The sequence below is a fragment of the Rattus norvegicus genome, chromosome 6 (assembly GCF_021556685.1).
Source record: "Rattus norvegicus strain SHRSP/BbbUtx chromosome 6, alternate assembly SHRSP_T2T, whole genome shotgun sequence".
NCBI lineage: Eukaryota > Metazoa > Chordata > Mammalia > Rodentia > Muridae > Rattus > Rattus norvegicus.
In genome coordinates this window covers 133,401,439-133,426,305 of record NC_141539.1, presented here as the reverse complement: position 1 = coordinate 133,426,305, position 24,867 = coordinate 133,401,439, and the positions used below count along the sequence as shown (strand labels likewise).

At 48.6% G+C, this 24,867-nt stretch overlaps 1 protein-coding gene across 14 annotated transcripts in view; it reads right to left on the bottom strand.

The window, feature by feature from the left end:
• Positions 1-24,867, bottom strand: part of Eml1 (EMAP like 1) — a 172,433-nt gene that overhangs the window by 82,722 nt on the left and 64,844 nt on the right. The window contains exon 1 of one of the 14 annotated variants that reach the window (XM_087553929.1): positions 4,258-4,392. The gene's annotated coding sequence lies outside the window, so the exon portion shown is untranslated. 14 annotated transcript variants of the gene reach the window in all.

Here is a 24,867-nt window from a genome sequence, read left to right as displayed (position 1 = left end):
GTGTAAGGCATGTTCACGTTTTCTCTTCTTTGTTTTGTCTAACCCCAGTACTCAGTGGGCAGAAACAGGAGTTTCTGTTCGGTCTGTGAGTCCCAAGTCAGTTTGATCTACACAGTGAGCTCCAGGAGAACCAGGGCTACATAGTGAGACCCCATCTCAAAAAAAAGAAAAAAGAAAAATCGAAAGGAAAAGACAGACAGACAGACAGACAGACAGACAGACAGACAGATGGGCAGCGAGAACATTAAACATTAACATGCCTTATAAATATGGTTACTGTTGTTCAGGTGACCTAGTATCAAATGTCTGTCTGTCAGTTACCAGGGCCGACTGATGTAAATCTGCATCCTCATACATAGTTCCTGCAGTTAATGTTCAAGCCACCATTAAGATAGACTCAAGGTAGAACTTAAAGAAAAAAGAAAGAAAAAGAGCCATCTTGGAAGGAGGCGGTTTTGAGAAACCCAAGGTGGACCAAGTCTGTTCTCCACTGAGACACCAGTGCTCCTCGTCACAAGTAAGCTTGGCCCCAGACGCTGGACGGTGCCTTTGTTCAAAAGCGAGCAGCCAGATTTTTCATTTCTGCACACTAGGTTGTCTGTCTGCTGACCACTCAGTATTCCACTGCCGACGATGTGGCAGCTTCCAATGTGCTTGGACCTGCCTTCTGGCCTCCCCGCTCCCATTGGGGGAGCAATCCAGCCATCTAACCACATATCCTCTTACCGTGGACAGCTTGCGGTTAGCCACAGAAGCGTTACAAAGCCCATGTAAAGCGTGTGGGAATGCACATGCAGACTGAGGAGTTTTAGAGCAGCCCCTATCCCATGTCATCATCTCTTGTAGAATCCTCACAGTGTAGAATCTCTACAGTTGGAGGAGACCGGAGGCCGAGTGCAGTTAACAGCAAAAGCTCTGGACATCAGAAGGTCTGGAGTACTATCACCCTGAGTAATGCAATGTCGGACTCACAGCTAGCCTGTCTGGCTGGAAAGAATGATGACCCTCTTTTGTGGGACAGTTCAACGACATGCATGAAGTTCGGACTCAGTTAGAGACATGGCTCAGTGGTGGAGCCATGCATAAACCCCAGAGGGTAGACACGGCTGTAATCCCACACTGCAGAGGCAGAGGCAGAGGCAGAGGCAGGGGGATCCCAGGGCTTCCTGGCCAGCTAGTCTAGCAGAGTCAGCAAGCGCCAAGTCAGCCAGGGAGAGATCCTGTCTCAAACGGAAGCAGAAACAAAACAAAAAACAACAACAAAAACAAGAATGCCTACTGAAGAAGAGGTAACACCAATTTCTGGTCCCCGCTTACATGTGTACACACACACACATATATACACTTACGCACACACATAAACACGTACACACATACACACAGATACATATACACATAATGCACACATACATACACAATATATACACATGCACACACATAAACACATATAAGAGATACACGTACATATACACACACATACACACAGATACATGTGTTCACACATATACATACACACACATATAGAAATGTACACATGCAATACACATACATACTCGCACATATAGATACACACACACACACACACACACACACACACACACACACACACAAAGTAAAATCAGCGAGGATGTAAAGTTAATGTGGGGAATCCTGTCACAACAGCCAGCCCCTGCTCTAAGCTCCCAGTGGGACCATGTAACAGCACCGGAGCAGGTGGTCCCTGGTTGGAGAGCAGGTAGACTTGTTAACGACAGAGGCTGAACCTCGCCGTCTTGCCAGCTCACAGCTGCCTCCTCTCATACTTCCCGACTCCTGTAATCCATCCAGTCCAGCTCACTGCACACCAATGGCTCGCACGTGACGCTTGAACGGAACCCTTCTTGGAAGTCAATCAAAGCAAAACCAGCTTCAATTGTGAACTGCCCCAGATCCTTGTCTGAGGTGAAGAGGTGCGAGCTGTGGTTAGGAGCAAAGTACCTCAGAGAAGTACAGCAGGTTACGGGGGAAGAGCCCTCTGCGGTGTTGGCGTATGCTTTGCCCATTATGGGCAGCTGAGTGTGCGCTGCGCCAGCCAAGGCTCCACCACCAACTAAGTGGTAAAACTATGAGGTGGAGAGGCCCAGATTCTTCCTTGTCTGTGGTAATCCTCGCTCTGCAAGCTGTCATGTGCCGAGCGAATCACGTGATCCTGTCCCTCCTCTACCCTGCAGTGTACGGAGTACGGGCACTATGAGCAAGAACCACACACCACAAAGCTTATCTGGGGAATCATGAAGGCAGAACGCACGGACAAACCAAAGAACCGTGTCAGCCCTCACTCCAGCTGAACAAAACAAACCAGCAGAACGAGTCATGACAAAACATGGCGTGCAGGCAAAGCTAAAAGCTTTAAACGAAAAAAAATTGGAGACAGACTGCTTTGGTTTGACTCTGAAGCATTCCCATGCACTCACGTGTTTGAACGGGTGGTCTCCAGCCTGTAGCACAGAACTATCTGGGAGTGTGTGGAATCTTTACTAGGTGGGCTCAGCTGATAAAAGTGGGTCACTGGGGGTCGACATCCAGAAGTCAATCTCCTGGTACGCAAACCTACAGTGGGAATTAAGGCCTTCAGCTCCTCTCTTCCCATCTCCTTGGAGCCTCTTATAAAAAGAGGTACCACATCTGCCACAGTCTCTTCCAATGTCACAGAAACTATTCCAGCATGCTCACTGGTATAAGAAAGTAAAATTTTCTGAGCACTCTGAAACCAAAGAGGGGAAAGAGAAATGCCTTCTTTTCAACAGAAAATCATCCCACTGGGAAAACAACTAAAAACCATGATCAGCATCTTGCCAACCTGTACAGACTTGAAGACTGAGTTTCCTCAGGACCAAAAATACTTGTCATCCACCTGTGGATGTCAGGCTTACTATGCGCACATCCGAACATCTCCAAGGCTTTCTGAAGAGTTTTACAGTTTCTCTGTTTTCCTCTGTATGTAGGAGGGACATGGAAGGCCCACTCTCAGGTGTCATCACGGCCCTTGTGACTACAGCGGTTAAGTCCTCTCTCCCCCAGCAGAAGCTCATCCATCACCTATGCTGGGGCCTCCAGCCAAAGCCCCCCCTGCTCTAGAGCTCAATCTGCTAGAGGTGTGTGTGTGTGTGTGTGTGTGTGTGTGTGTGTGCGTGCATGAGTCTCTGTGTGTACATATCTGTGTATGTATATCTGTGTGTGTATGTGTGTGTGCATGAGTCTCTGTGTTTACATATGTGTGTATGTATATCTGTGTGTGCATGAGTCTCTGTGTGTACATATCTGTGTATGTATCTGTGTGTGTGTGTGCATGAGTCTCTGTGTGTACTTATCTGTGTATGTATCTGTGTGTGTGTGTGCATGAGTCTCTGTGTGTACATATCTGTGTATGTATATCTGTGTGTGTGTGTGCGAGCGCGTGTGCTCATGATTGTGTGTGCCCATAAGACACGATGTTAAACACATTTCCTTGCTTCCTCTTTTCCTCCCAGGCTCCCCCACCCCTGTGAATGGCCATCTGTGCAGCCACTCAATAATGTATAAACCTAGATACAGCCTTGGCTAATCCCAATTTCTTACGATTAACATCAAATTGATCGCTGAATCCTGTTGGTTCTAAATCCCTGCACGATAGACGATCAAGTGCGTCGTCTCTGTCCCTTGCGCCTCCTCAGCCTCTACCTTGGTCTCTCCTGGTCATTTACTGTTTTGGGGCTCCTCTAACAGCCTCAACTGCTTTACCCCACGGCAGTCCCACCGGTCCCCGTCATCTCTCTTTATTACACCTCTAGTATGGTCTTCCTAAAATGCAAACTCAGCCCTCGTGTGTGTCCAGCCACACGGAGAGGCAGCGTGGAGATTGTGGGCCAGGAATCACAAGAAATGCCATTGTGATTTCCCCCGTCTGAGGGAGAAACACTGGGCATACACTCCCTGGCTTCTTGCTGGGAATTAGGCTCGGTGCCCTATCCCAGTCCGGCGGCTCCTGAACGGCCCGCAACCTCCCAGGTGTTGCTCATGCTCTCCCTCTACCTGGTCTTTCCGTCTCCGCCCACCCCCACCCCTTCTTTACCTGATTTGATCCTTCAAAGCTCAGCTCAGGCTACATCCTCTCCAAAACGCCACTACCTGAAGAGCAAGCTGAGCTGCAGGTCCTCCCCACGAACCCCACAGAATCCCCCATACTCATCACGGCCATGAGACCCATTACTGGACCCCTTCCATATCCAGCCAGGGCACCTAGAAGTCAGGAACTCTGCCAGGACATCGAGTGCAAAGCCATCCCCAGGAGCGTGCCACACGAGTCACCGGGTCACCGCCTGTAAACCTCCTGAGTGGCAGTTCTAAACACACGGTCCCCAACTCTAAAATATCCTCAGGAAAGTGTAGGAGGTCAAGAAACATTTTCCTAATGACACCACGATGTCATTTCCTGTGTCACAATGCTGCAATGTGTCACATGACAATGTGTCACATCTGAACTGATGGAGGCACTGACCCCAAGTGCTTAGGGTCTTAATTGCTGCTGACTCACAGTCAAATGAAAGTTGATCTGAGATGGCTTAAGGTTAAGACACTGTTCAAGTTCAACCATCAAGCACAGGTCCTAAAGGGCATCAGTTCACAGGATCAGAGTAGCACAGCCGCAATCTGGCTGGGAGTCTTCGCTCGGAACCCAATTTTCCCTCAGGAAAAATGGCTGATGGACAAACTGAAATTATTCATACCAGAAAGATCTGTAATCAGCTTCTCGGAAATGACTGAGGGGCCGGCAAGACGGCTAAGTGGGTAGGTGCGCTGGCAGCCTAGGTTCAATTGCTGGAACCCACGGTGAACTGAAAGCCAACTGCTGCCCGTTGTCCTCTGACCTCCATCAGTGTTCCACGCCATGCACACACCACACATGCACACACTCACACTCTCACACACACACACACTCACATACACTCACACTCATCACACATGCACACTCACACACACACATTACACACGCATTCACATACACAAACACATACACACACATCACATATGTACACTCTCATATACTCACACACACTCAAACATACTCACACGCACTCATATACTCACACGCACTCAAACACACTCACACACACTCACACTCTCACACACACTCACATACACTCACACTCACCACACACGCACACACTCTCACACACATCACACATGCACTCACACGCACTCAAACACACTCACACACTCACACACATCACATATGTACACTCTCATATACTCACACACACTCAAACATACTCACACACACACTCATATACTCACACGCACTCAAACACACTCACACACTCACACTCTCACACACACTCACATACACACACACATTACACATGCATTCACATACACAAACACACACACATCACATATGTACACTCTCATATACTCACACACACTCACACACACTCACACTCTCACACACACACTCACATACACTCACACTCACCACACACGCACACTCACACACATCACACATGCACTCACACACTCACACACACACTCATACACATCACATATGTACACTCTCATACACTCACACACTCCCAAACACACTCACACAAACACACACATACTCACACACACTCACACACACATCACACATGCACTCACACACATAAACACACACTCACACACAAATACACAGACACACACACACACACACAAAATGTAATAATAACACAAACACGCCTGCTACCTCAAAGAAAATAACTGACCTCAATAACACTGACCTTTCCAGGAGGAAGAAAATGGGAACTTCAGAGACTTTTATCAGCTGTCAGCTGCCTAAAGACCCTTTTGAGGACACAGTGCTGACGCCGACCCTCAGATGCTGTGTATATCACAAGCGGGCACACAACTCAGTGACTTCATGGTTCTCAAGTGGTCTGTCGTTACAGGACATATATGGGAAGAGAGCCATCTGCACGCAGGATAGGACACAGGCTGAGAGTCATGGGCCACAGCGCCAGGCTGAAGGATGAGAAGTAAAGCCGTCAGCAGACTTCTCTCCATCAAAACCAGTTGCCAGGCAAGGTGTCCCGTAGCACAGCACTGGGAAGGTGGAAACGGGAGGGTGGATCCTAAGTGTGGGCCTGCCTGATCACAGTGACTCTGAGGCCAGGCTGGGCTGCACGGCACCACCTTGTCATAAAAAGAAATGCAGTGCACGCACACACGCACTCAGAACAAAAGCAGGGCTGCAGATGTAGCTCAGTTGGTAGCGCCCTTGCCCAGCATGCACGATGCTCTAGGTTTGCTCCTCAGTATCCCATAAACCACGTGTGGTGGTGCGTGCCTGCAGTCCCAGCACTTAACAAGTACAAGTGGAGAGTCAGAAGACCAAAGCCAGAGCTGGAGAGACGGCTCAGCAGTTAAGAGCACTGGCTGCTCTTCCAAAGGTCACGAGTTCAAAACCAAGCAACCACATGGTGGCTCACAACCATCTGTCATGGGATCTGATGCCCTCCTCTGGTGTGTCAAGGACAGTGCAGTTACATACATACATACATACATACATACATACATACATACATACATCTTTAAAAAAAAGAGAAAGAAAGAAAAGATCAAGGCCATCCTCAGCTCAACAATGATTTCAAGGCCAGCCTGGGCTACACACAACCCTATGTTAGGGCTAACCTGTAGCCCCACTTGCCCAGGGACAGATACTTCCTGGAATGCCGGACGTTGTCACATGGTTTGTCAGAGATAACAAACCACGCTTTCGCTCCCCTAAACAAGTCTGTTTGAGTCAACTGTACCAGATGTGCTTGCTCCTGTGTAGGTGGGAAGTAAGTGGGCAGGAAATGCATCAGGATGTATGTTTGCCCTGGTTGGAGGTAGGCGGGAGGAAGTATGTCAGGATACAGACTTGCCCCAGATTGAACCTCATGGGAAATATGATCTTGTGGCTTTCGCCTTTGTGAGCCTCTGAACAATATGACTCGTGGCTATTTTCTGGATACCCTGAAATGGTATTGGCCAGAGCCCATCATCTTACCAGCATTGGATTCAAGGTTGCCTCGAAGTAACTCAAACATTATGGGACAGGTTTTTCTCACAAGATTCTCAGGTTTAACACCTGCCTCAGAATAGGGAGGGGCTGGGGAACAGCTCAGCAGTTAGGAGCATTCCCTGGTCTTGCAGAGGCCCTGAGTTCAGTTCCCAATGCCTACAGCAGGTGGCTCGCAAGCTTGTGATTCCAGCTCCAAGGGATCTGATGCCTCTGGCTTCCATGGGCACCTACACACCTGAGACACACACACACACACACACACACACACACACACACACACACACACACACACTTAGAAACAAAATAAACCTTTTTTCAAAAAATCCACATCCCCCTCCCTGCTCTTAGACATCCACTGTGGCACTGGACCATGGAATCTCAGACTTACATCCACCATTTGTTCCACTTCAACCTGTGCCCTCAACCTCAACCTTGAACAAACCACACAGCTTTCGAACTCGGGTTAAATGGATCAGTAGAAATCCTGTGGACGAGGAACAACAAGAACTTTGCTCCAGTTCTCACCTGGCCCGCAGGGCACCCGCCTGGTGATTGGGGGGGGAGGGGGTCTAAGTCCCTGTTTCTTTACCTCAGCACCAGGAGTGCACACCTGCCTACACACACTGTCACTGGAGTCAGGCTCCGGCAAAAGCAGGCAGACCTCCTGCCCTTGGTTATTTCCCCAAGTAAGTAGGCAAGGTTAACATGGAGACAAGGAAATGACATTTGCCATTCATGATAGGAACATCGGAAGCCATCCTACTGCAGGTGCTGCTTCATGAAGCCTGGTGACTGTCAGACGTCTCTCTCCAAGGGGCCGCCCCTCCCTCTACACATAACACAAAACCATCAAGTCCCCCACACAATACCAGGCTCCCCAAAGTGATCATCTTTTTTTTGTTGTTGTTGTTCTTTTTTTTCCGGAGCTGGGGACCAAACCCAGGGCCTTGCGCTTCCTAGGTAAGCGCTCTACCACTGAGCTAAATCCCCAGCCCCTGTGATCATCTTTTAAATCATAAGGAAGAAAGAAAAACCGTCAGACACCCTAAAAATCTCGTTAACATTTGAGACTCAAGAAGTAACCTAGAGATTGTCCCCTGCTGGTCCCCGGTGGTTTATCTGACTTAATCTCCAAGCCTACCAGGCAGTTGAGAGCATCCTTCCAGACTGCGGGAGCACTAGTATTATAAAGAGGTGACTGCAATTTGCCTATCTAAAGGTAATATCTATTCATCTTCATTTTAACAAAGATAGGTGAAAAGAAGCCAGAGTTTATAGGAAAAGACGGATCAGCCACTGCCGATCATGACTCGAAGTGTGTCAGTCTGTATTAGAAGGCGCACAACTCTCTCAAATAAAAGTGTACGGGTCTCCAGGTTGGCTCAGGGTCTCCAGGTTGGCACAGGAGCAGCCAGGACAACTGACGCTTACGTGGTTGAGTGATGCTGAGCCATGAGTTATGTGCTACAAGGATGTGCTAGACCAAACCCGTTTGGATCCTGGTGCTGCCAGTCCCCAGATGTCTGTCTGGCTTGGAGCAGTAAGCCTTGCCTATCAGCTTCCCTGGCTGCAAAGTCGTTTCTGATTTTGGCTCGCACTCACTGGGCATTCATCTTTGCTAGGACAGTGACCCCCTGAGGTTCACACGCACGCTGGCCCCTCTGCACAGGGAGCGCGGTTCACAGTCAAGAATAGGATCTGTGCAGTTGCTGGTGTGTCTGGGATGGAATACACTGCCTCGGGCTACGGAGGCCTCAGATACAATAATCTGGAAGCATAGCTTTGGCCCATATCTGGGGACAATCTAGTCTTTCACAGTTTTATAATCTGTCACCTTAAAAGTGCTTTATAAAGACATTGGGGCAACTAAGCCTCCTTTCAGGTAGCTGGCTGTCTTCTGTAATGAACTCTGATACCAAATCTCTTCATTTGAGGTTTGGTTTGTCTTAGACGGGGTCTCCCACTATGACGTTGGCTGATCCTAGACTCATGATCAGCCAGCTTCATCCTCCCAAGTACTAGGACCTTGGTCATGTTCCCTGTTTGAGGAAAAGAACGGCATCGGCTCTCAGAAGTAACAAAGCCACAGGATATCTGAGGGCAAACGCTTGCCCCCCACCAGGTCCTTCACAGACATCCGACATGTGCAGGAGTGGATAGCTTCCGGCTTCCGAGAGGGGTCTCTCATGCAGAGGGGGTGTGCCCTGACAACTAACTTTAGTACCAATAACCTCATGGTCAGTAAAATACAATCTTGAAGTGGGTTCTGGGGGAGGTAGAAGGACCATGATTTTAAACCTAGTCTGAAGTACACGGTGAGATTTTATCTAAATATATGCACATACATACATACATACATACATTCACTTTTACATTTTTATTGTCTGTGCATGAGTATTTTGCCTACATGTATATATGTTCCCCATGTGCATGTCTGGTTACCTTGGCAACCAGAAGAGGGTATCAGATTCGTTGGGCCTGGAGTCATAGACAGTTGGGAACCTCCATGCGGGTGCTGGGAATCGAACCTGGGTCCTTTACGAGTGCTCTTAACCTCTGAGCCAACTCTTCAGACCCCAGACTTGTAAAACTCCACTTGCCTCAGCTCAGGTCTGAATTCCTCTGTAGTAGAGGACTCGTTGGTGAGTCATCCACTCGGTCTGAGTAGAAAGCAGAGCTGGCATGGCTCTGTGGTTTCTAACAGGTGGTGACCATAGCTGCTTTTGTCGGTTTTTAAAAAATACTTTTCTCTGGGGTTGGGGATTTAGCTCAGTGGTAGAGCGCTTGCCTAGGAAGCACAAGGCCCTGGGTTCGGTCCCCAGCTCCAAAAAAAAAAAAAAAAAAAAAAAAAAAGAACCAAAAAAAAATACTTTTCTCCAACTATAACTTTCATGCCCTTGCTATGTAAACGTATAGGCCAGGACATCTGAAATCTTGCCTTGAAGACTGTGATTTTAAAGTTGGGACACTTTTTTAAACTTTTGTCCCTTAAACCAAAAGGCAGTCCTCCTCCTGAATGGGTGGCCTCTGTGGTACCCTCATTGAGAAACACAGAGTCCACAGGGCTGGTGACTACAAGCACAGAGAAAGCTCTACCCATGTCCTTTTGTCCAGATAACAGGACTGATCTTCAGGAAAGGGCAGCTAAGACCAGTCTGGGCCAACCACATAACCTTTTCAAAGGGTAACACCCAATATGTCCAGCCCCAAGGAGAAAGACTCTGGAGCTCATAGGCTATGGAAAAGTTTTGGGTTGTTTTTCTTTTTCTTTTCTTTTCTTTTTTTTTTTCTTTTTTTTAGTTTGGTTTTGGTTTGGCAGTGTGTGGGGGTCTGCAGCCCCTGGTTAACAATGCTTCAGATAAGAGGAACACTACACTTGGAAACATTTTATCTGCAAAACCATGTGAGCACAATTTGTTTTACAAAGCACAGTCTTTCTATAACCAAAGACTGGGTAACTAATGCTGACCCTCGGAACTCCAAATTATTCCGAGCTTCCGTTCAAATGTTTATATTATTCCCTTAACCCTTGCTGCTGCAGCAAGGCTGCCCTCCAAATGCCTCCCTTAAATCTTGCCGCTGTGAGTCTCCCTGCAAAGGCAGACCCTCTGAAACAAACTGTAGACTCGATTGTGTGGGGAGAAGCGTGGGACAAAGGCATGCTGGGAAGAGTGTTATTCAGCCATGAGGGGTCACAGAGAGGTTTACAGCTAGGAGAGAAAGGAAGGGACACCTCAATGCTGTGCGGCTTGTCCAAAGGCCAGATGGTCTGTAAACCAGAACATCCCTAATCCCAGTGTGTCGGAAAGGATTCTCCATCAGGAGAGGGTTCAGAGACAGCTCTTCAGCTGTCCTTTCAGACTTAAGGCAGGAACGCTCACCAGCTGGATTTCTTCTTCTGCCTATACCCACCTATTTGGGTATCACAAAGGCACAGCCACACAAATGCCCTGAGTCAGGAACCCACATTCTGTAGTTGGTAACTAACACAGCAAGACGATGCCCCCCGCCACCCCGCTGTTGGGGCACCTACTAGCACCAGTAGGCTCAAACTGTCAAGATTGCATGCCATGTATCCCTCCACAGTATCCATGGCAATGATCAGTTCTGGTTCACTTCCAGAGTGAGGCCACATGAGGTTCTCTAAGGTGAGCCAGTGCCACAGAGGCTGTATTCCTGGGTGTGTCAGTCATATGGAAAGAACGGAAACAAGCAGTCATGCGAGGCATGTGCCCCATGAGGACCCCTGGGTCCAAGAGTATGTTTGCCTATGACCGTAGTCCCACCAGACTGTTCTGTTGAGGGACACGACGGCCATCTTTGTCTGTGTGAGTCCCCTCTGCTTGTATATGAGATGAGGTCCCTGAGACGGGAGGGGTGGAAATCAGAGGCCTGGGACAGACAGATCTGAATATAGGGACAGGGAAAGAAAACTGCCTGGCTATGTTGGCACAATGTCGTTAATCCCAACACTTGAGAGTCAGAGGCCCACAGATCTCTGTGAATTTGAGGCTAGCCTGATCCACATAGCAAGTTTTAGGCCAGCCAGGGCTACACAGTGAGAGCCTATATCAAGAAAAGAAATGCAGACAGACAAGGGAATAATTTGCCATGCAACCCAACAAGGTATATTTTAATGGGTAAAGAATAATTGTCAGTTCAATTTTTAAAGTAATGATGTGATGTTTTAATATACATGTTCCATGTTGAGTATTAAATCTAATTAACACCCCCCCCCCCCGGAAAACCCAAAGTGTTACTATTTTGAAACATGCTACTATTAACTGTGCATTAGTCATGGCCACCAGACGGAGGTTTGTAGTTCACTAAACAGTCATCCAGATTACGTCCCTTAAGATTTATGGGAAAAAGGAACCCGTATGTATGGCACAGGAAACTGAGGCACATCCTATAGGTGGTATCTGGCACGGCAAGTTAGGTGGTCCATCCTGGTTGTGCAAGTGACAAAGAGCCATCCCTTTCGGGTTGAGTTTTCAAAAAGGGACCGGGTGGCAGTGATCAGCATTTATGCCCCAGGGCCTTTGAAGGCAGCAGCATTGGGATGCCCGAGGGCGGGGGCGAAGGCAAGCCCTGGGTTTCCTCATTGGTGGGAAGCACAACGCCCGCCCCTTTCTGCAGGAATTTGGGGATGAGGCTCCGAGCCACTCCCACCAAGCTCTGGAGTGCGGCTGCCCAGCAGATGGGAAGAATCATCCTGGCCCCTCAGGCCACACAGCAGGCTTTGTTTACAGAGGATACACAAATTCCTGCTGAACCAAGCAGGAAGGGAGGGAGGAGTAGCCAATGAATTCAGCCGAGTCAGTGGGACCCTCCCCAGCCCGGCTTTCTCAGGACCGGACTGGCAACCTGGCTTAGCTTTCTAGGCACCAAACTCTCCCCACTCCAGATCCACTGTCACCTGAGAATATTTTACATGACTATAGGTAGTTCGAGTTATAAAACAGGAAGCAAGCATTTACCGATAGAAAATCGTAAAGAGAAATGTTTATTCTTTGAGTCCAGGTCTCACTATGTAGCCTTGGCTGGCCTGGAACTTGCTGTGCAGACTGGGCTGGCCTCAAATTCACTGAGATCCTCCTGCCTTTGCCTCCCGATGGCTGGGGAAGAATTTTTTTTTTAAACAATCCTTTGACACACATATCATCCTACCATTTATTTAAAACAAAAGCAAATTCGCATTCTAATGAGAAGGGGAGTCATGTTGACTTTTAGCTGAAAATGTGATGTTTTCAGGCATAAATCATCCTTTTAAAACATCAGGGTTGGGGTTGGGGATTTAGCTCAGTGGAAGAGCGCTTGCCTAGCGGGCGCAAGGCCCTGGGTTCAGTCCCCAGCTCCGAAAGAAAAAAAAGAAAAAAGAAAAAAAAAGAAAAAAAATCAGGGTTTACTGATATTTTGATTTTATTAATCGTTGATGCTAAAGAAGCCACTTCATATGAACATATCATGCAAAACATAAGTATGTTTAGGAAAGTCTCAGAAGTTGTTTGACAGTCTGTCCTAGTCTTAAGCCAAAATTCATTGAACATCTTTTTAAAGATTTATTCATTTATTATATATAAGTACACTGTCGCTGTCTTCAGACACACCAGAAGAGGGCATCAGATCCCATTACAGATGGCTGTGAGCCACCTTGTGGTTGCTGGGAATTGAACTCAGGACCTCTGGAAGAGCAGTCGGTGCTCTTAACCACTGAGCCATCTCTCCAGCCCACAATTTCTTTTTTTAAATGGAATTCAAGTCAGCAAACAACACTTCTAAAAATCAAACACTCAGGGCTGGAGAGAACTGGCTGTTCTTCCAGAGGTCCGGAGTTCAATTCCCAGCACCCAACTGGTGGCTCCTGACCATCTGTAATGGGGTCTGATGCCCTCTTCTGGCAGGCAGGTGTACAAGCAGCGACCACTCATAAAATTTATTTTTAAATCAAACGTTCAGACACAACATGGCGCAAACACGTATTTGCACGTTTGTGCTGAGGAGTGGTGGTATGGACAGTGAGTCTTCGTTTTCAGTGCAGTTCTGAGAGCACAAAGACTGCTATAGGCTGAGTTCTCTCAGACAGGGTTGGTTGGTGCTGAGTGGCCAGAGGCCACGCCCACTGCAGACACGCCCACCTGTGCTCACAGCCAAGGCTGCAGCGAAGCTATGTGATACGCATCTGTGAGCGTGGTCAGACATACCCTGGATTCATCATGACTTTGACTTTCAATTAATTTTTGGTGGTTGTGCATTCAGAAACCTTTCCTGCCCATTTTTACGTGAGCCCCACGTTTGGTCACGCAATACCACGTGGGGTTGAAACCACAGTTTTCAGAGCCGGGTTCTGGCAGACCCTGTGTGACAGGTGATCCTTATATGTTCTCATGGCTCCCCAGGGACATGACTCACCTAAGGGTCAGGTTTTTATGAAAGTCACCCAAGCATTAAGCCAGTGCCCACAGGCGAGGCTAGTGTAGGGACCAGTATGTGGGTGACCAGGATATGCTGGTCCCTACAATTGCAGCTTCTTCCCTAAGCCACTGGGCTCTAAAATGCTAACATACTAGAGGGGTCTAAGGTAGTACCCACAGCCACACTCAAAACTGGCTCTGCACAGGGGACTGGGCATGCGCGCTCAGGACTCAGGAGTCCATCTCTAGCACCACAGACAGGGCAAAACCAAACAAACCCACACCATTATGGACAAGCAGAACTATTGAACTAAAAGAAGTCACTGGAAACAATTGAAAACCGTGTGTTTCATTTTCTGAGTCCGAAATTGCAGCTAAGAGGTGGTGAGCCTGCCTCCCCTGGAGCTGTGGGCTGGAACCCAAGATGTCTGAGGTGAGCCTTGGGCTGGGAAGGACCTAGCAAGCAGCCGGTTGGTTCCAACAGATTCCCAGGGTACTGGACAGGGCTCCGTCCAAGCACTGGACCTGTCTCTGTGTGGGCATCTCTCTCTAATCTAAAGTCAGCAGTGGCCTCGCCTCCATGAAGCACCTCACACAGTGGTTCTCTGGGGAAGAGGTATAAAAACAGAACGACAGGCAAGTCACTCCCCCCAGGATGTTGTCTGAAGAGAAAGTCAAGATCGACAAGAGTCCACCTGAAGATATGGAAGTTTTTAAAAGTTGCTATGAGCTAGGAGGGAGGCAGAAGCAGTAAGATCACAAGTTCAAGACCAGCCCTGGCATCTGGGTGAGGCTCAGACTTAAAATAAAAACTACAAAAGGCAGCTGGGTGGAGGTAGGGCACACCTTTAATCCCAGCACTTGGGAGGAGGGGGCAGGAGGATCTCTGTGAGTTGGAGGCCAGTCTGGTCTACAGAGTGAGGCACAGCCAGGGCTACACAGAGGAAACCCTGTCTCAGGGGAAAAACAAAAACAAAGGACTAAAACTCACTGGGGCTGCAGCACAGTGAGGGAGGGAGTGCTGGCTCAGCATGTGCTGAGCAGAGCCCTGACTCCAGGAAAAAGGAAAAGAGGGTACAGTGAGACTCTATAGACAACTGCTTGAGCTTTACTTGGAGTTTTGAAGGTTGGTGACCTTAAAATAAAGCATTATTTTAAAAAGGTCTAAGAGGGAGAAGTGCCCCCAAATTGTCAGAATAGAAGATGCAGTTTCCTGTTGCATCTTTTCTCTTTTTCCCTCCCTCCCTTCCGGTCTGACAGTTTCCTGGCTGTGCACTCCCACTGGCCTGAAACGCCTAACCCTCGCGCTCCGGCTTCTGAGTGCGGACTTTACAGAGCCCACGAGGCTCGTGGTGTTTCTCTTGTGTTTCCTGACAAACACACAAATGTCGATGAGCAGAGTGTGGTAGGTACCACACAGAGACCGGACCGGCGCGGCTTGAGAAGGTCAAAGGGCCCTGGGTTTTCATCCAGAGACCTGGATTTGTGGTCGGTCGCTGACTTAACAGCTTAGCCTCAGCTAAGTCACGGAAAACACATCAACAAGTTCATCTGTAAGAGAAACGTGATAAAACAGTGCCTACTCACCTGAGGGCTTGGTTCTAAAAGCTAAGTGAGATCTAGGGTCCTTTTAGCCCCTGTCACTTGGGAGGCGGAAGCGGGAGGAGTGTTTGAACCCAAGAGTTCAAGGATGCTTTACAGCTACACGGCATCGCAGCTTAGAAAACTAGTTGAAAGTAAGCATGTCGAGATGGCTCAATGGTTAAGGGTTCTGACTGCTCTTCCAGAGGTCCTGAGTTCCAATCCCAGCAAACACATGGTGGCTCACAACCAATCCTCTTCTGGTGTCTCTGAACACAGCTACAGAGCTTTTTTTTTTTTTTTTTTTTTTTTTTGGTTCTTTTTTCGGAGCTGGGGACCGAACCCAGAGCCTTTCCCTTCCTAGGCAAGCGCTCTACCACTGAGCTAAATCCCCAACCCCCAGAGCTTTTTTAAAAAAAGTTCCTCAAGCCCTCCCTGGGCGAAGCTCACAGGGTTCTGTATACGCTGTATCATCTCTCACTAAATCCCTCCAAAAATGGAACAGATTACTGTCTGTGTGCTGAACACACGGCTTAGCCTGCACTTAGAGGTCATGTCGAGCAAAAATAGACAAACAAAACAATACACGCTATTTCTTGCCAGGTGTGTGTTCGCACGTGTATCATCTGTGAGCATAGGCTGTACACGCCAAGTCCACTCCACAGTAATCAGGAGGGTTACTCCCTCACACAACAAAGTTCCTTCAGGATTTAGTGTCCCCTCTGCCTCTCACAATATAAAGACAGCACGGCCTTCTGAATAATTTTAATATTGTATTTTTAGTCAACAAGTATCAGTAGGCAAGAGATCACCCATTCCTTTTTTTTTATTTTAAAGATCAATGTATTTATTTTATTTATAAAAGTACACTGTAGTTGTCTTCGGAGACACCCGAAGAGGGCATCAGATCTCATTACAGATGGTTGTGAGCCACCATGTGGTTGCTGGGATTTGAACTCAGGACCTCTGGAAGAGCAGTCTGTGCTCTTAACCATTGGCAGTAGGGACAGTCACTCTATGTCTCGAGGAGACTCAGCACAAACCACGGGCAGTGCCCACTAACCGCATACGGAGTAGAGCCAGCGGTGTTACAGGGGCATGTGAATACCAACTTGGAAGACAGAGCATCTGCTTCACAGAAACCTGTGAGATAAGGGGAGGTTTGGCCAGGGAAAAAGGCTGAAACTGAGGTCTGAGGAATAGGCACACTTTGAGAACAGGAAAGCAACAAGGGTTAGGCACAGTCATGGTGCCAGGTGCTCTCGGCACACACAACTCGGAGAGATGTGGTAAGGCACCAGAATCCAACATTCCCGGGAGAGCTACTATGGGTATTGCGAACATGGATAAGTCAAGCCAGTTGACAACATTCAGGGGCCAGACAGTTGCAATAGTTAGGACAAGATGGAGGCCGCAGTGGTTGAATGCTAGCGTTCCGGTTCTAGGAGAGGAAGCTCAGCACCTTGAGCATGCGCCACACAGTCCTGGTCTCGCACCCTCTCCCCTATCCTCGGGACAGGAAGGCTGACTGCACACTACATTCATTGGTAGATCCAACAGGTGGGAAGAGGGGGAAAAGGAAACCAGGAGACCAACTTCCCAGCTTCCCCCACCCCCGCCCCCGTGTGAGATCACGTGACTCGGCTTGGCACTGCTCAGTCTATACCGCCCTCTCTGGACTGGGCCTCTGCACCAGGTGCCCGGCGCTGTGCTAAACCTCTGGCTGCGCACGCACCTCCCTCCGCCTTTGTAACAGTGTGTTTATCATGAGCCCCTTAAGTTGGCCAGAGTGAGGCTCCATGCCTGGACTTACTTATTTAAGCCCTAGAACCACCCATCCTGGTTCTAGCCAAGAAATGGGAGGTCAGGGAATACAGGCAGGTTCTCCATCTCAGTAGCTTCGGACAAAGCCTAGACAGGCTTAACCCCATCTGTCGCCACAGGCTGTTCCCGGCCTCTGGAAAAGTCACCTGTGGTCAGTCACCTCGAATGTTCTCGACAGAGCGCACGTCGAGTTTTGTGCTAATTTCCAAGGATTATTCATTTGGAGCACATGCAGCTTTTACTCGCTTATCTCTTTAAATGGCCCTGGAAATTGGAAGCCCCAATCAGGCGTTTGTGTCAGAAAATTGTGCCAAACGCGCAAAAGCAATCTTAGGAGGGAAAAAAAAGAGGAAAAAAAAATTAAGAGATATTCCAAGAGTGCAGCCAGATCCTCCCTCGTCCCGGGCCCTACATCTGCTCTTTCCTTTCTTAGTCTCTGAGCTAGTGCAGGGAGAATGCATGCTACTGGATCAGAAAGCAGATGTCAGGGGACTTCTTTAGCAAACATGAGTCCCTCGTCAGCTCTCTAAAATCTATGTCCTCCACCCCCCAACTCCCAGCCCAGCTCGGATGCCTGTCTCTTCTCTGCTTAACCAACAAGACTTAGGGTTCCTAGATGGCTGGACAAGACCCCAATGTCCTGTGCTGTCCTTGAGTGTGAGCATAGTCTGGCCCTAGTTGGGAGACGAAGCTCCTTTACCATTCAGAGTCCAGAGGGGAAACAGCAGCCTCGCAGGGGCTGAGCGAAGGGTCCTAAAGTGTGTGTGAGCTAGTGCGTGCCATCTAGTACACGTGGTTGTGGCGTGTGACAGCTGGAACGCATGGGTGTTTATCCCACTCCACACCAGACTGAATCATTAGTTAAACGTTAGGTTTGGAATCCCATGACTTCGGGAGACCATTGTTTCTCAAAGGGATCGTGGAGGAAATGAACCACTTACAGAAAGACATTGGTGCATGACTGTGCTCACCTGAGGTTCCTAAGTGTTTAAAGTCACAGAGACCTAGTAGAATGGCCACCATGGAGTAGGGGTAGGGAAGGATAGAGGAGCCTCATTCAGGGGAGACAGAGTTTTAGCGTGGGACACCACGGACAGATAGGTCCTAAATGAACTCTTGTCACTGATCTACATCCTCAAACATGGTTAAGACGGAGCCTTCCCTGGCACCCGTGTTTCGCCATGATTACATTCTCCTAGAAAGGTCAGAAGGTTAATAGAATAAGGTGGGAGAAGCTTCCACACATGGCTACGGAGGCCACAGTGGTGTCTGACACAGGACATCCAGTTGTGCTCTCCCCCTTTGGCAGCACTGGGGATTAAACCAAGGGCACCCCACATACCGGGCAAGCACCCTGAGCCAGGGTCCGTCCCTTCCTTTTCTTTGGGGTGGGATGTGGGAGCCAGACCCTCACACATGGCAAGTGCTTAGGGCGCAGAGTTACAAAGGCCAGGATTCTAACGCTTTCTAAGAAGACTAAAGCTCCCACTTCATATTTCCACTCTGAAAAGATTCACAAGCAGATCCCGGCCACACAGTGGCTGAGCCGACATGGCTGTCTGACCTCTGGGAGCTCCTGGTCTGGCTGGGAGTTAGGGTGGGCACCAAGTCGGCTGTGCTGAATTACATCTAGTCTCCATGGTGTGCAATGGGTTCTGAGAGGGGTGTGTGTAAGACAGTCGGCCATGTTCAGAAACTCCTGGAAGTACAGGTGGATGGGTGGAAGGGTTTCTGGGAGGAAAGGCCGCCCACTGGGCAGTGAGGCAGAAGGAAGAGCAGAGAGGCTAGGTGAGGTGCTGAGCCTAGGCTCTCCCTAAGGCTCAAACTGTAAGACATCTTGGAACTCAGAGATGAATACGGTTTTGATTTTTAAAAGTATACATGAGGTGTAATTTAAAAACAAACAACAATAAGAAAAATTTGTGATGTCAGTTGTCTTCACTGGTTTTCTGCTACCGAGACACCACCATAAATCCCTCCACAAATCAAGGTATAACGAAAAGAGGGTATTCTGATCCACAGTCTGGGGGTCCAACATTGAGGGGCTCCACACGGTGATGGCCTCTGGTTGGCAGAGTCCCACGGCAGCCTAGAACCGTGTGATGATGCGAGGGCTGCTGTGTATGGTGTGTGCAGGTGTGTGTGAGTATGGAAGTGTGTGGCATGTGGTATGTATGTACATGTGTGTGTGTGTAGTGTGTGGTGTGTGCATGTTCGTATGTGTAGTACATGGTATGTGTGTGCTTGTTTGTGTGTATGGTATGTGATATGTATATATGCATGTATGTGTGTATGGTATGTGGTATGTGTGTATGTATGTGTGTAGTATGAAGTGTGCATATATTCATGTACAGAAGTGTGTGTGGTATGTGATGTATACATGTACGTATGTGTGTGAGTGTGTAGTATGTGTATATGTGTGTGTTTAGTACATGGTGTGTGTAAGCATGTATGTAAGTGTGTAAGGTATGTGGTATGTGTGTGTAGTGTGAAGTGTGTGTGTGTGTGTATTCATGTATACAAGCGTGTGTGGTATGTGGTGTGTGCGTGTGTATAAGCACGTGTGTAAGTGTGGTGTGTGTCCCTCCCTTCTGGCATTCCCCTTCTTAGGATTCGATCACAGGACTCCAGCCTCAGCTAATTCAGAGTCCCCACCTCTGACCACCACCGCTGGATCCCCTTCCCACCCTCTGAAGGCCTCTCAGTGGATACTGAATTTCAGCACGTGAAGCCTGGTGAACAAGTGTGCCCACAATGCTCATATGCATGCTGCAGCAATGATGACACTTGTACCCAGACCTGTGGCAGCTCACCTGGCAGGCAAGTAGAGCTGGTCGAATAATGGGAGCGTCACCTATTCCACAGGCCAGGGCCCAACTTGAGCTGCCTTCTCACCCCCTTCCTGCCTACAGCTGTTCTGTCTCCTGACCCATCTTCACTGGACATAACCTAGTGTTCAGTGTCCCAGGCACTGGAGCCAGAATGCCTGGGCTCAAACCCAGCTCTGAACCTTACCTCCAACGAGTTCCTTAAAACATTGGCCTTGGGCCTGGAGAGATGGCTCAGTGGTTAAGAGAATTGACTGCTCTTCGAGAGATCTTGAGTTCAATCCCAGCAACCACATGGTGGCTCACAACCATTTGTAATGAGATCTGATGCCCTCTTCTGGTGTGTCTGAAGACAGCTACAGTGTACTTCTGTATAATAAATAAATAAATCTTTAAAAAAAAAGTTGGCCTTGTTTCTTCATCAACAAAATGGACACAGAGTAGCCACTCCAGAGTCCTGTTGTAAGAATCAAACAACAAAATACAGGTAAAGTGCACAAACCAACTCCTGGTGCTTAGAGGCACACACACACACACACACACACACACACACACACACACATACACCCCATATCCCTTACACAAGCACACATGTGCACACACACACATCCTACACATACATACAAATACACATATTTACTCACACACACAACACACACCACACACACACACACCACATATCCCTCACACACAAATACACATACATGCACACACAAACACACACACATACAAACACACATACTTACACACACAGCATCACACACACACACATTGCATACACCACACACACACACACACCACATATCCCTCACACACAAACACATACATACAAACACACATACTTACACACACAACATAACACACACACATTTCCCTCACACATAAATACACACACACACACACACACACTCTCTCTCTCTCTCTCTCTCTCTCTCTCTCTCTCTCTCTCTGCTGGGGATAAAGAGGACATGGTTTCCTATCTTCAAAATGCCAACCTCTACTTGGGAAATGGTCACTCTGTGGTGTTAGATAAAATTTAGCATGAAACCAAGTCTGAACACATGTCTGTTCCACTAGCCGATGTCAACTAGACAGAGCAGGCTCACGACAGGAAAGGAGCACAGCGAGCAGGCGTTGGCGTTTGGGAGACGTGAGTGTGCTGTGAGTGCACACCCACTCTGTTCCTCCCCACGGCACTGACCCTCTGAAGCCCTGCCAACCTCCATGGCCCAGTCCCTATGAGATCTTCGCCCTCCCCGGGGAGCGGCTGTCATGACTTGGCATGGGTGTGGTGCGTTTTACAAGCCAGTCCACAGGGATGACGATCATCACTAAATGCTATCCACTGCTAAGGCTTTCCAACAGTGGTGCCTACAACCGGGGCGAAAACGCCCTGTAAATGCTGTAGCATGAGAGCCCAACTCCATCCAAATCACTTCCCGATTAAAGCATAATTTCCTTAAGAGTGTAAAATTCTTGTTATGTAATTTCTTTGCGGGGTGGTATTTAAGTCAAATCCTTTTTACTGCTAAGAATTCTGACTCTGCCAAGAGCTACTTCGTTATGTCAGTTACTCTGGCAGAAAAGAACGTGCTAAGGTTGTTAACCACCAGATGCTTTCGGCAAATGCTTCTACTTACTTACTGAGCGAGTGTCCGGCTAGCGCTTCTGTACGGGGTGTTAGAGAGGTCTGACTTGGGCAGACCCGCCACTCATTGCCCCACACTCACGGTTGCTGGGTTTGTCTTCTTCTGAATGCCCATGCGCACCAGCTCTCCGGGGAAGGAGGATTACTACATGTGTACACGCCCCTCGTCTTCAGGGAGGCACTATAAGACACGATGGCCCTGAATCGAGCCAGGGAACATTCTCCAGTAAACCCAGGCAGTGCCAGGCACTGCCAAAAGGCGAGAATGCTCAGGAGACCCTAGGACCAGTCTGGGAAGAGCGTAAATCAAGCAGGGCGCCTTACCCACTAGGGAGCCAGGGCACTGGTAGGCGGAAGAGCCCTAAGGATCCAGGAGCCCTAAGTTATTGTCCTGGAGAATCTTAAATGACAAAGAGGCAGAGAGGGGAGATGCAGGGTTCTGTCACTCAAAAAGGGTACTCCAGTGTCTCAAGCTCTCTAAGTGGTGATTTAATTACTGATGTGCTGATGGTGGGCACCTTGAGGCTCCAAACCCTTTGGCCTGGTCTGCCCAGCATCCTGGCTTCACGTCCAACTCCCTCACAGACCAACACTGCCCCGTTATCTGCTCATCCTCCTGTCTCCTGTCTGCCTTAGAGGAGCCTTAACCCAGGTACTCTCTCCCTCTTCAAGTGTAGATAATGTCACCCACTGTCTCTCCTGAACTCCGCCCATCCTGCATAAATTACCACAGCCTCTCCTAGGATTTCAGCCTCAGGCTCCCACATCCACTTCTGCCTGCTCTCCCAGACTACCCTCTCCACCACTCTGACAGGACCTTTCAGAGATAAGCACCTAGCCAGATGAGGTGACCAGGACGATCACATTGGGGCTGAAATTCAAGGCCCGCATGAGCGGAATAAAGAAGTCTCTAAAAAAAGAAGGAAGGACTAAGATCAGCTGAAAGTCTGTTAAGGTCATTCCCCTGACTCTGTTTCACTCCGTCCCCCTACATTACGGCAAGCCACTGTACTCTTAACCCTGAGCTTCCTGCCGCTTCCCTAGGCCTGGAGTGTCCCTCCTGCCTTTGGCCCACTGGCCAGCAGTGAGTGGGCTGTGAAGGACGGCCAAGTCTTCCTTAGGAGAGCGTCCTGAGACCCTAACACCTGCAGCACCCCCCCATAGTTCCTTAGCCCACTTGGCACAAGCTGTCTTGGGGTCACTAAGTAACTGAAAACGGTGTTGACATTTTACTCCTGATGAGCACAGTAGGGCTTCTTAAAGGGCAGAGCAGGAGGGCCCAGCGGGTCACTGGAGCCTGGGAACCATGTGACAATGAGCGGCACAGTTGGGGCCCACATTCTTGTGGAATACACAAAGGAATGGACAGAGGGGGCTGAGGCTAGAGGGGTAGATAGGGAAGGCTCTTCAAACCCAACAGGCGAGGACTGAGCTGAGAACAAAAAACCTTCCATATCTAGGGGGACCACGAATTTAACGGGGTGTGTGTGTGTGTGTGTGTGTGTGTGTGTGTGTGTGTGTGTACAAGTCCATGCCTGTGCACATGTATATGTGTGTGGTGCATGTACAAGCCCATGCCTGTGCACATGTATGTGTGTGTGTGCTGCATGTATAAGTCCATGCCTGTGCACATGTATGTGTGTGTGTGGTACATGTACAAGTCCATGCCTGTGCACATGTATGTGTTTGTGTTGCACATGGTTGTGTGTTTTATGTGTGTACGTGTCCATGTCTGTTCCTGTGTGAGCTATATGTGTACATATCTGTATCATAGGTATATGTGTCTGTGTCTGTACATGTGTGGGGTGGGAGCAGAGATCCGGTGTCTTCCTCCATTGTTCTCCACTTTCTTTTTGAGACAGGACCTCTCACTGAACCTGGACCTTACTAGATTGGTGGTTAGCAAGAACCCTCCTGTCTCTGCTCCCCAGTGCTGGGAGTATAGAAGCATACCGCTGTCCCTGGCTTCATACATGGGGCCCAAGGATTCAAATTCACATCTCTTATTTGGATGGCCAGCACTTTACCCACTGAGCCATTTCCGCAACTCCATATTGCCCTCAGCCCACTGTAGGTGTTCATCGGAAACCAGCTTAGTTTGCCGAATAGTCTTTAAGCCCTCTCCAGGGTAGCTTTGTGCTGAAGGGCCACACCTGGGAACCCTCAACTGTACTCAAGAGGCGGTACCCCCTACACAGAGTACACCATCAGCCCAGGACCGCACCCCAATACAGCCACCACCCTTAGGGACCTGTGGTTAGATCCCCGCCTCTATGACTACAAAGCCTCCTGTAGGAAGCTTCCCATGAGAAGCCCCCAGGCTCGGCGTGATGCTCTGGGCCTTTAGGCATATTATAGACCAGATTGCTCCTGTCAGTACCGTTATGAATAAGGTCAGGAGTTTAAAAATTTTCCAAAAAGCTAACAGGATAAAGAAAGATGCCCACCGGCGGCCCAGGAGTACACAGCAAGCACATGGTTTTACACTCCAACTATGTTTTTTAAAAAGGTACAGTTCTGAATAAACAAAGCCAGAAGCATGTCTACCTGGTTTGGGGGGTTGTTTTTGTTTGTTTGTTTTTTGTTTGTTTGTTTGTTTGTTTGGGGTTTTTGTTTGGTTTTGGTTTGGGGGGTTTTTTGTTTGGTTGGTTTGGTTTTTGCAGGTAGGGAATGGAGCGGGAAGGGGTAGTAAGATAGGATCTCGCGACTTAGCTGTTGAGCTCACTGGGTGCAGACAGTATTGAACTCCTAGATGCCCTACCTCCCACTGGGATTACAGGGATGTCTACCACCTCGCCCAGCTTGTGCCTGATTCTTCTTTGTTGTTGGTACAAAAAAACAATTCATTTATTTCTGCTTTATGTGCATTGATGTTTTGCCCGTGTGCATGTGTGTGAATGTCTATGTGAGAGCATCAGATCCACTGAAATTGGAGTTGCAGACAGTTGTGAGCCGCCATGTGGGTGCTGGGAATCGCACCCTGGTACTCCGGAAGGGCAGCTGGTGCTCTTA